The following is a 10,842-nucleotide window of genomic DNA, read 5'->3' as shown; positions in this document are numbered from 1 at the left end:
TTATATTTGCAAATCCTAAACCCTTATCCTGCCTACCCTGCCTTGCTCATTCCTTCCCCTGGAAAGCACAATAATAGCTCTTGCCCAGGTTTTCCTCTTGTTCTCTTTGTCTCCTGACTGAACTGCTGCTTCCCACATGGCCCTGGATGGCATAGCTTGCCCCTTCCTCCTAGAAACAACAAGTAACTATATTTTTTTCCCTTTAGGTTCTTAGTTTATTAATCCTTTCATGAAAAATCTGCACAATCACCACTGATTAAGTCACTGCGGAATCTTTACTCCTTCTGTTGTCCAATCTCCAACTCACTTCTTTTTGCCAGCACCAACATCGGCTTTTGTAGTCTCCCTGAATTTCTTTATTCTGTTCTTGCGTTCCTTTTGCTGTTTTCTCAACATCTTTCTCTTCTTGTATAGGCCATGTCTTGCAAGTCTATGTTTGGGTTCTTTTTTCTTTGCATAATCCAAAGAATCACGAATTGTGCCAAAGCTAGTAGTCTTGCCACCACCAAAATGGGTTCTGAATCCAAATACAAAGATGACATCTGGTGTGGTCTTGTACATGTTGGCTGTTTCTTCTGAATATCTATCTTAGATACTGTTGCCTTTCCAAGGTGAAGAACATCAGTGACCATCTGTTTCTGCCGAAGTAGTCCATTGGTCGTGAACTTCCTGGTCTGGATAGTTACTGATGATGGTAGCCGAGCTTCAAGCAGCCAGGGAGGAAAAAATTGTCTTTTCAACGGCAACCATTTCCTGGTCTGTTGGCCTCACTATGCCTGAATAATATTTAAACCTACATTTTAAAACAATCATGAAGTTTATATAATCAAAGGAAGATATGGTAACATCTCAATTGAATGTTACTTAAAAGTTATATATCTGTGTAGGTGGAGTACAAGGGAGAATTGCAATGGCCTGTCCAATACTAGATAATTAAGTTAAATTATTCCCAAGACAAAATGACAGTCAAAGTCAATGAATTTAATTCATGCTGATTTATCAGGTAAACTGATCATTTAAAATTGAAAAAGCAGAACTAATCTTTTGATTTCTTTACTCATAAAAGGGAAAATTAACCATTTTCTTAGTAATCTTCAGATGTTCCTTCTGTTACAAGAAGTAAAGAGCATGACATCTAGTTCTGTCTAGAAAAAGGTGTAACTTACAGGTTCAACGCAACCTCTATCAAAATTCTAGCTAGCTTTTTTTTAGAAATTGACAAGCCAAAATTTATATGGAAATACAAGGGATTCACAATATCCAAAGCAATCTTAAAAAGAGCAAAGCTAGAGGAATTGTATTTCCCTATTTCAAAACTTACCACAAAGTTATGGTAATCAACCAGTGTGGTACTGGCATGGGATAGGTATATAGATCAATGGAATAGAACTGAGAATCTAAGAATAACCCCTTGCATTGTGGTCAACTGATTTCCTAAAAGGGTGCCAATATAATTCAATGGGAGAAAGGATAGTCTTTTCAACAAATGGTGCTGGGACACTGGATACCAACATGCTAAAGAATGAAGTTGGATCCATTGCTTACATCACACAGAAAAATCAACCCAATGGTTCATATAAAACCATAAAACTCTTAGATGTAGGGGTCTGAGAAACACAGAAATATGTCTTCATGACTTTAGGGTAGGCAAAGTCTTCTTAGGTGTCCATCAGAAAAGTGAATAGACAAACATCTAGTTGGCTCAGATGGTAAAGCATGCAACTCCATCTCAGGGTCATGAGTTTGAGCCCCATGTTGGGTGTAAAGCCTACTTAAAAAAAAGGGGGGGATGCCTAGGTGGCTCAGTTGGTTAAGCATCTGCATTCAGCTTGGGTGGTGATCCCAGGGTCCTGGGGTCGAATCCAGAGTTTGGCTCCTTGCTCAGCAGGGAGCCTGCTTCTCCCTCTGCCTGCTACTCCCTCTGCTTCTGCACTCTCTCTCTCTCTCTCTGTCAAATAAATAAATAAAATCTTAAAAAAAAAAAGTAAAAGACAATCCACAGAGTGGAACAAAATGTTTTCGAATCACATATCTGATAAGCAACTTACATCCACAATATGTAAAGAATCTTATATCTCAATAATAAAAAAGACAGCCCAATAAAAAATAGGCAAAGAATATGAACAGACATTTCTCTAAAGAAGATATGCATGTGAAAAGATACTCAGCATCATTAGTAATTAGGAAATACAAATCAAAAGCACAGTGATCAAATCAGGGAAATACAGTTCAAAAGAATCACATCCACTGTAATTGTTATAGTAAGAGGGAAAATAACTAATGTTGGTGAGGATATGGTGTACTAGGAACCCTCATACACTGCTGGTGGGAATGTAAAGTGGTGCAGACATTTTGTAAAAAGATTGTCATTTTCTGGAACACAGAGTTATCATATGAACAGAAATTCCACTCTTATGTGTATTCCCTGGAGACACGGGAAACTTGTATGTGAACTTGCAGTGTTATTCATAATAGCCCCAAAGTGGAAACAATTCAAATGTCCATTAGCTGATAAATGGGTAAATCCAATGTGGTAAAGCAATACAATAGAATATTTTTCAGTTATGAAAAGCAATGAAACACTACATTTAATGCAACGAAGTGCTACAAATGGAAGAACTTTAAAAACATTATTCTGAGTGAAAGAAGCCAGTCACAAAAGACCACATATTTTATGATTGCAGTTGTATGAAATGTCAAAAAGAGGCAAATCCATGGAGACAGAAAGTAGATGAGTGGGATGGGGTGGAGAGTTGTTGGTAAATAGGAAGTGACTGCTAATGCATACAGGGTTGCTTTTAGGGTGATAAAATATTCTAGAATTGATTGTGGGTGATGGTCGCACAACTCTGAATATACTAAAAGCACAGAATTGTCCACTTCAGTGTGAATTGTAGTCTATGTGAATTATATTACAATAAAGTTATTTTAAAAATGTGTAACTTACTTATCTCAGATGCATGAATAAAATATTCGTGCCAAAGGGCACCACACTTCCGTTGTATGATGGAAAGAATGTTTTTTTTTAAAGATTTTATTTATTTATTTGACAGAGATACAGACAGCCAGTGAGAGAGGGAACACAAGCAGGGGGAGTGGGAGAGGAAGAAGCAGGCTCCCAGTGGAAGAGCCTGATGTGGGGCTCGATCCCAGAAGGCCGGGATCACGCCCTGAGCCGAAGGCAGACACTTAACCGCTGTGCCACCCAGGCGCCCCTGATGGAAAGAATGTTTTAAATCCAGGGTAGCCCTTAACCTTAGATATCATTTAAGTTTTGTATTATATTTTATGACATTATAGATTACTACATGTAGGGAATCTTTTACTTTATAATCCTAAGTTAAGTAAATAAAAATAATAGTTGCTTGAGAAAAGTTCTTCCCAGTAGCCATTTTTTTTCCAGAGAAATTAAACCTTCTAGATCTCAGTGTCTACCTAGTCCAAGTCTGTTAGCATGAGTCACAAATCAGACTTTGGTCTTGTAAATAAAACAAGGAGACCATTTTCTAAATCCCAGACAGGCCTCTTCACTTAGATTACTATGGGGGAGGGTGTTTCCCCTGAATCATCACTGGCTTGGTGCTTTCCCTTTTTGTCTGTGCTAATTGTCTTACTTACTCTATTACAGTTCTCCGTGTAGATGTGAAACATCCGTTAAAGCCATCTTCTGAGAGCTGTAGGAGAAGGAAGCTCTGGAGAAGGAAAGTCTAAGACAGGATTATTGGCTATTAGAATGTACTTTTGCTGCAAATTTCTTCAAAGGAACTTGATAAACCTTTTCAATTTGTGGTTTTGGTTGTTTTTTTTTTTTCGTTTTTCAGGGTTTGCTTCCAGGGAATGGTGCTGTTGTTGCTCATTCTTTTTATGAAGCAAATACGGTAGTGAGTTTAAGTCCCAAATGAAATATAAGTTATTGCATCTTGCACTAATAAGAGGCATAACATTTTGGTGGGCCACTTTGAATTGATTCTAGAGAGAACATATACATTTGAGTGTGTTGTCTGACCCGATTACTGAGTAACGCAAAATCTTTCAGTTTTGAGACAAAAATTCAGAGCAAGAGAACGTACTACAGTTGATTCAACTTTATTGCTAGCTGCTCTGCCACTGGAGCCTAATGACCCAGCAGATTCAGCAGTTCCCAAAGTATTTCTGATATTTTGATAGATATGATGGAGCTTCTGGAAAATTCCAATAGAGAATCTCAGCTCAGACTTCTAGGATTTTGAAGCAAAGCAATGCCATCTTGTAAAGACAGAAAGTCCCTTTCTGAGAAGCAGCACCTGGTTTGCTTCTTAGCCTCAGTAGAGACCAAAGGGAAACTCAATTATCATCTGACCTCAGTTGCTTATTCTGATCTGTGTGGTATTGGACCCATGAAAAGCCATAGAGTTGGTCGTGCATACTGATAATTCAACATCAAGTGGAACAGCGTATAGGAGATTGTGCATGAACATGTCCTGAAGGAGAAAGTTGTGTGAGCAAATGGCTTGGATTTGCATGGCAGTTACTCCTGCTGTACTATTTTTCTCTCAACCCACCTTATGGCCTCACTGGGAGTCTCTTACAACCAGCTGACTGAGAAAGACTAATTTCCTTCTCAGGATTGGTCTAGGTATGGTTCTGCATGATTTGCTAGTACTGATCTTAAGGTGTTTTTTTTTTTTTAAAGATTTTATTTATTTATTCGACAGAGATAGAGACAGACAGCGAGACAGGGAACACAAGCAGGGGGACTGGGAGAGGAAGAAGCAGGCTCATAGTGGAAGAGCCCGATGTGGGGCTCAATCCCATAACGCCGGGATCACGCCCTGAGCCGAAGGCAGATGCTTAACGACTGCGCCACCCAGGTGCCCCAAGGTGTATTTGTTTTATTTCTTCTTAAAATTTGGGTGGTATATTTTAGTTTATTTATTTTTTTATTTTTTTAAAGATTTTATTTATTTATTTATTTATTTATTTGTCAGAGAGAGAGAGAAAGAAAGAGAGAGGACAAGCAGAGGGAGAAGCAGGCAGAGGGAGAAGCAGGCTCCCCACTGAGGAAGGAGACTGATGCGGGGCTCAATCCCAGGACCCTGGGATTATGACCTGAGCTGAAGGCAGACGCTTAACTGACTAAGCCACCCAGGCATCCTATATTTTTGTTTACTTTTTTAAAAAAGATTTAGAGAGAGCGGGGGAGAGAGAGGGGAGGGCAGGAGCAGAGGGAGAATCTTAAGCTCCACATTGAGCACAGAACCCAACACAGGGTTTGATCTCATGACCCTGAGATCACGACCTGAGCGGAAACCAGGAGTTGGACGCCTAACCAACTGCACCACACAGGCACCCCATTTTTGTTCATTTTTTTTAAGCAATCACTGCACCTGATGTGGCGCTTAAACTCACAACCCTGAGATCAAGAGTTGAGTGTTTGGGGCGTCTGGATGGCGCAGTCATTCAGCATCTACCTTTGGCTCAGGGCGAGATCCCAGTGTTCTGGGATCGAGCCCCGCATCAGGCTCCTCTGCTGGGAGCCTGCTTCTCCCTCTCCCACTCGCCCTGCTTGTGTTCCCTCTCACGCTGGCTGTCTCTCTCTCTGTCAAATAAATAAATAAAATCTTCAAAAAAGAAAAAAAGTTGCATGCTCTACCAACTGAGCCAGCCAGGCACCCCATTAAGGTGTATTTGTTAATACTAACTTTATAATTTAGACTTTGCAGTGTATCAAAAGTGATTTGTAATTGATTTGGAAAAGGAAGTGAACATGACTTAGAGAGAGGTACAATGACTTATAAGGATTCAAGTTCTTACTTTCTTAGGGAGAACACAGGAACATCTCTGATGGTATGAGGTAACAGGATGTTTGGCAGAACCAGGATGATGGAAATATTATTGTTTGTTGGCATTTTAAATATGAGCGGAAAGGTATTCATGCATGCCACGTTTTTATTTTGAAAAAGTTTAGACTCACAGAAATTTGTGATATAGTATAGAGTACACATATACTTTTCACTGATCTTCCCCTAATATTAACAACTATATAATCACAGTACGATGATCAAAACCAGGAAATTAACAATGGTACAATACTATTAACTAAACCACTGACCTTAAAATCCCAGCAGTTTTCCCCCAATGTCCTTTTAATGTTCCAGGAACCAATCCAAAATAACACATTTGTGTTCAGTGTTTGTATACCCTTGTCTCCTCCAATTTGTTTCCTTATTTTACCCCCATTAATTTCCTTGTCTTTCATAATGCTGACACTTTCCATGAGTGTTGGTCAGGCATTTTGTAGAATATCTCCTGGTTTAGGTTTCTTTGATGTTTTCTCACGATTATATCAAAGTTATGCATGGAATGTTGTGTCCTTCCCAGGGCATCATATCTGGAAGTAAATCTTGATCACTTGATTAAGATGGTATCTGCTGGGTTTCTCCAAGGTAAGATTACTAATTTTTCCCTGTGTAATTATTAAATGTCTTGGGATAGATAACTCTGAGATTATGCTAACATCCTCTTTTGCCCGCTGATTTTAGTATCCCATAAGTGAAACTTGCTTCCAATTGGTATGGCATTTGCCTGATGTGTATGTAGAATTTTTCTTATTCCTTCTACATTTATAATTGATATTCTTCCATGAAGAAGAGCTGTCCCTTCTCTCACACTAATTAATTAATTAATTAATTAGTATTAGCATGGAATCATGGATATTTATTTTATTTCATGAGTTATTATCCAGTACTATAATTTTTTTTCTTTTTTTTTTAAATGATTTTTTTATATTATGTTAGTCACCATACAGTACATCCCCGGTTTCCGATGCAAGGCTCGATGATTCATTAGTTGTGTATAACACCCAGTGCACCATGCAATACGTGCCCTCCTTACTACCCATCACCGGTCTATCCCATTCCCCCAGCCCCCTCCCCTCTGAGGCCCTCAGTTTGTTTCTCATAGTCCATAGTCTCTCATGTTTCATTCCCCCTTCTGATTACCCCCCCTTTCTTTATCCCTTTCTTCCCCTACTGATCATCCTAGTTCTTATGTTCCATAGATGAGAGAAATCATAGGATAGTTGTCTTTCTCTGCTTGACTTATTTCACTTAGCATTATCTCCTCCAGTGCCATCCATGTTGCAGCAAATGTTGAGAACTCGTTCTTTCTGATAGCTGAGTAATATTCCATTGTATATATGGACCACAACTTCTTAATCCAGTCATCTGGTGAAGGGCATCTCGGCTCCTTCCACGATTTAGCTATTGTGGACATTGCTGCTATGAACATTGGGGTGCATATGGCCCTTCTCTTCACTACGTCTGTATCTTTGGGGTAAACACCCAGTAGTGCAATGGCTGGATCATAGGGTAGCTCAATTTTTAACTTTTTAAGGGACCTCCACACTGTTTTCCAGAGTGGCTGTACCAACTTGCGTTCCCACCAACAATGTAGGAGGGATCCCCTTTCTCCACATCCTCTCCAACATTTGTTGTTTCTTGCCTTGTCTATTTTTGCCATTCTAACTGGCGTAAGGTGGTATCTCAGTGTGATTTTGATTTGAATTTCCTTGATGGCTAATGATTTTGAACATTTTTTCATGTGTCTGTTAGCCATTTGTATGTCTTCATTGGAAAAGTGTCTGTTCATATCTTCTGCCCATTTTATGATTTGTTTATTTGTTTCTCGTGTATTGAGTTTGAGAAGTTTTTTGTAGATCTTGGATACCAGTCTTTTATCTGTAGTGTCATTTGCAAATATATTCTCCCATTCCGTGGGCTGCCTCTTAGTTTTTCGGACTATTTCCTTGGCTGTGCAGAAACTTTTAATCTTGATGAAGTCCCATAAATTCATTTTATCTTTTGTTTCTCTTGCCTTTGGGGATGTGTCATGAAAAAAGTTGCTTTGGCCGATGTCGTAGAGGTTGCTGCCTATGTTCTCCTCTAGAATTTTGATGGATTCCTGTCTCACATCGAGGTCTTTCATCCATTTGGAGTTTATTTTTGTGTATGGTGTGAGATAGTGGCCAAGTTTCATTCTTTTGCATGCCAGTACTATAATTTTTTAGTTTATTTCCCATATTGCCCTAGCTTTGGCCATTGATAACTCATTCTGTTTGGTTCTGTGTCCTATCGGCATTCCTTCAAATTTATTAAAACACCTCCTGGGGCACTTGAATGGCCCAGTTAGTTAAGCTTCTGCTCAGGTCATGATTCCAGGGTCCTGGGGTCAAGCCCCATATCAGGCTCCCTGCTCATCAGGGAGTCTGCTCATTCCTCTCCCTCTGCCCCCCCCACTCATTCTCTCTCTCTCTCTCCCTCTCTCTCTCATAAATAAGTTTAAAAGCCCCCAAACCGCCACTTCCTTATTTTATCACATCACAAGATATTTCTATTTTCCCTTGTATAAGATTTTGAAGGCGGAAGAGAATCTATGGTGGCAATTTCAGGCAGACCTAGGGCTGATGATAAATGCTAAATTACTCGGTGCTGTAGGCACAGCTGAAAGAGTCAGTATCAGCCTCCTGGATGTTCATTCCCTTAGCCTTCCAATAATTGTTGTATTAGCTCTCTATCACTACATCACAAACCACCACAAACTTATAGCTTAAAACAAATCACATTTTTTATTTCACAGTTTCTTTGAGTCAAGAGTCTGTCAAGGTTTAACTGGATCTTCTGCATCAGAGTCTCTCACAAGGTTGAAATCAAGGTGTTGCTCAGGGCTGGCGTTTCATCTGAGGATTGACCTGGGAAGGGTCCACTTCCTGCCTCAAGTGGTTGTTGGCAGAATTCAGTTCCTGTGGTCCATTGGAGGGAGGGCCTCAGTTCTCAGCTGACTGTTGGCTGGAGAGTACCATCAGTACTGTGCCATGTGAACCTTCCCAACATGGCTGCTTGTTTTATGAAACGGAGAAGGCAGGAAAGACAGTCTGCTAGCAGGATGATGTCACAGTCTCATATGACCTACTCACCAAAGTGACCTCCTTTGATGTCTTTAGCATATGACATGCAACTGTTGCATTCTATTGGTTCGAAGCAAGTTGTTAGGTCAGTTCACATTTATGGGAAGGAAATTGTGTGTAGGTGTGAACACCAGAAGAGGGGGATCACTAGGGCCATTTTACAACGTTTCAGCCCAGTTGTGTAAACCTCTAATTTTTTTCTTGGATCATCTAGAGTAGCTTCTGTTTTACTGATGGAATCCTGGTTGCCCAGCCATCTTGTCAGGATTGTATCTACATCCCTTCTGTGAACTAGGAGACTGCCGTCTGGACTAATCAAAGCTGTGGAGACCATAAAACTTGTAGCTTTCATCTTTATGCATCCAAATAATCTTTCCCAGAAGACCAGGCTGTTTGGACATGCCCTCCACCCCTGAGATTCTTCAACTCTAAGAGGTGCGAGAGGCCAGTTCCAAGAGCCAACACTATGAGCAGAATGCAGATCAGAAGAACTCTTATCCTATAACTTCGAGTATAAGAATTTGTGGGAGATTGATGTCTTTCAAGAGAGGCTGGATTTTACCTTCCTCACCCCATTCACACACATTTCCTGATAATAAGGTGAGAGGAAGGCATGACCCCTAATCTGAAAAGTAAAGAAAAAAGTATAGAAAAAAGGTCTTTTCGGGGCACCTGGGTGGCACAGCGGTTAAGCGTTTGCCTTCGGCTCAGGGCGTGATCCTGGCGTTATGGGATTGAGCCCCACATCGGGCTCCTCCGCTAGGAGCCTGCTTCTTCCTCTCCCACTCCCCCTGCTTGTCTTCCCTGTCTCGCTGGCTGTCTCTATCTCTGTCAAATAAATAAATAGAATCTTAAAAAAAAAAGAAAAAAGGTCTTTTCAACAAATGGTGCTGGATGGTCAACTAATCCCAACAAAGCAGGAAAGAATATCCAATGGAAAAAAAGACAGTCTTTTCAACAAATGGTATTCAGGAAACTGGACAGCAACATGCAGAAGAATGAAACTGGACCACTTTCTTACACCATACACAAAAATAAATTCAAAATGGATGAAAAACCTAAATGTGGGACAGGAAACAATCAAAATCTTAGAGAAGAACACAAACAACAGTCTCTTTGACCTTGGCTGTAGCAACTTTTTACTAGACACATTGCCAGAGGCAAGGGAAACAAAAGCAAAAATGAACTATTGGGACTTCATCAAGATAAAAAGCTTCTGCACAGCAAAGGAAACAATCAGCAAAATTAAAACAGCCTGCAAGAGAAGATATTTGTAAATGACCTATCTGATAAAGGGGTAGTATCCCAAATCTATAAGGAACTTATCAAACTGAATACCCAAAAAACATATAATCCAGTTAAAAAATGGGCAAGAAGACATGAATAGACACTTTTCCAAAGAAGACATCCGGATGGCTAACAGACACATGAAAAAATGCTCAACATCACTCATCATCAGGGAAATACAAACCAAAACCATGATGAGATATCGCCTCACACCTGTCAGAACAGCTAAAGTTAACAACACAAGATCCAACAGGTGTTGGTGAGGATGCAGGGGAAGGAGAACCCTCTTGCACTGTTGGTGGGAATGCAAACTGGTGCAGCCACTGTGGAGAATAGTATAGAGGTTCCTCAAAAAGTTAAAAATAGAACTATCCTATGATCCAGCAATTGCACCACTAGGTATTTACCCAAAAGATACGAAATCCAGATTTGAAATATTACTCAGCCATCAAAAAGAATGAAATCTTGCCATTTGCAATGACATGGATGGATCTAGAGTGCATATACTAAGTGTAATAAACCACTCACAGAAAGACAAATACTGTATATGATCTCACTCATATGTGGAATTTAAGAAACAAAACAAATGAACATACAGGGAACGGGAAAAG

General features: G+C 39.9%; 1 pseudogene; it reads right to left on the bottom strand.

Moving 5' to 3' along the window:
• Window positions 1-303: 303 nt before the first annotated feature.
• The window catches only part of LOC113263383 (40S ribosomal protein S24-like), a 36,726-nt pseudogene continuing 26,187 nt past the window's right edge, over window positions 304-10,842 (bottom strand).

The sequence above is a fragment of the Ursus arctos genome, unplaced genomic scaffold (assembly GCF_023065955.2).
Source record: "Ursus arctos isolate Adak ecotype North America unplaced genomic scaffold, UrsArc2.0 scaffold_1, whole genome shotgun sequence".
NCBI classification, from domain to species: Eukaryota; Metazoa; Chordata; class Mammalia; order Carnivora; family Ursidae; genus Ursus; species Ursus arctos.
Note: the sequence above shows the minus strand (reverse complement) of the source record. Positions and strands in the feature narration are given on the sequence as shown.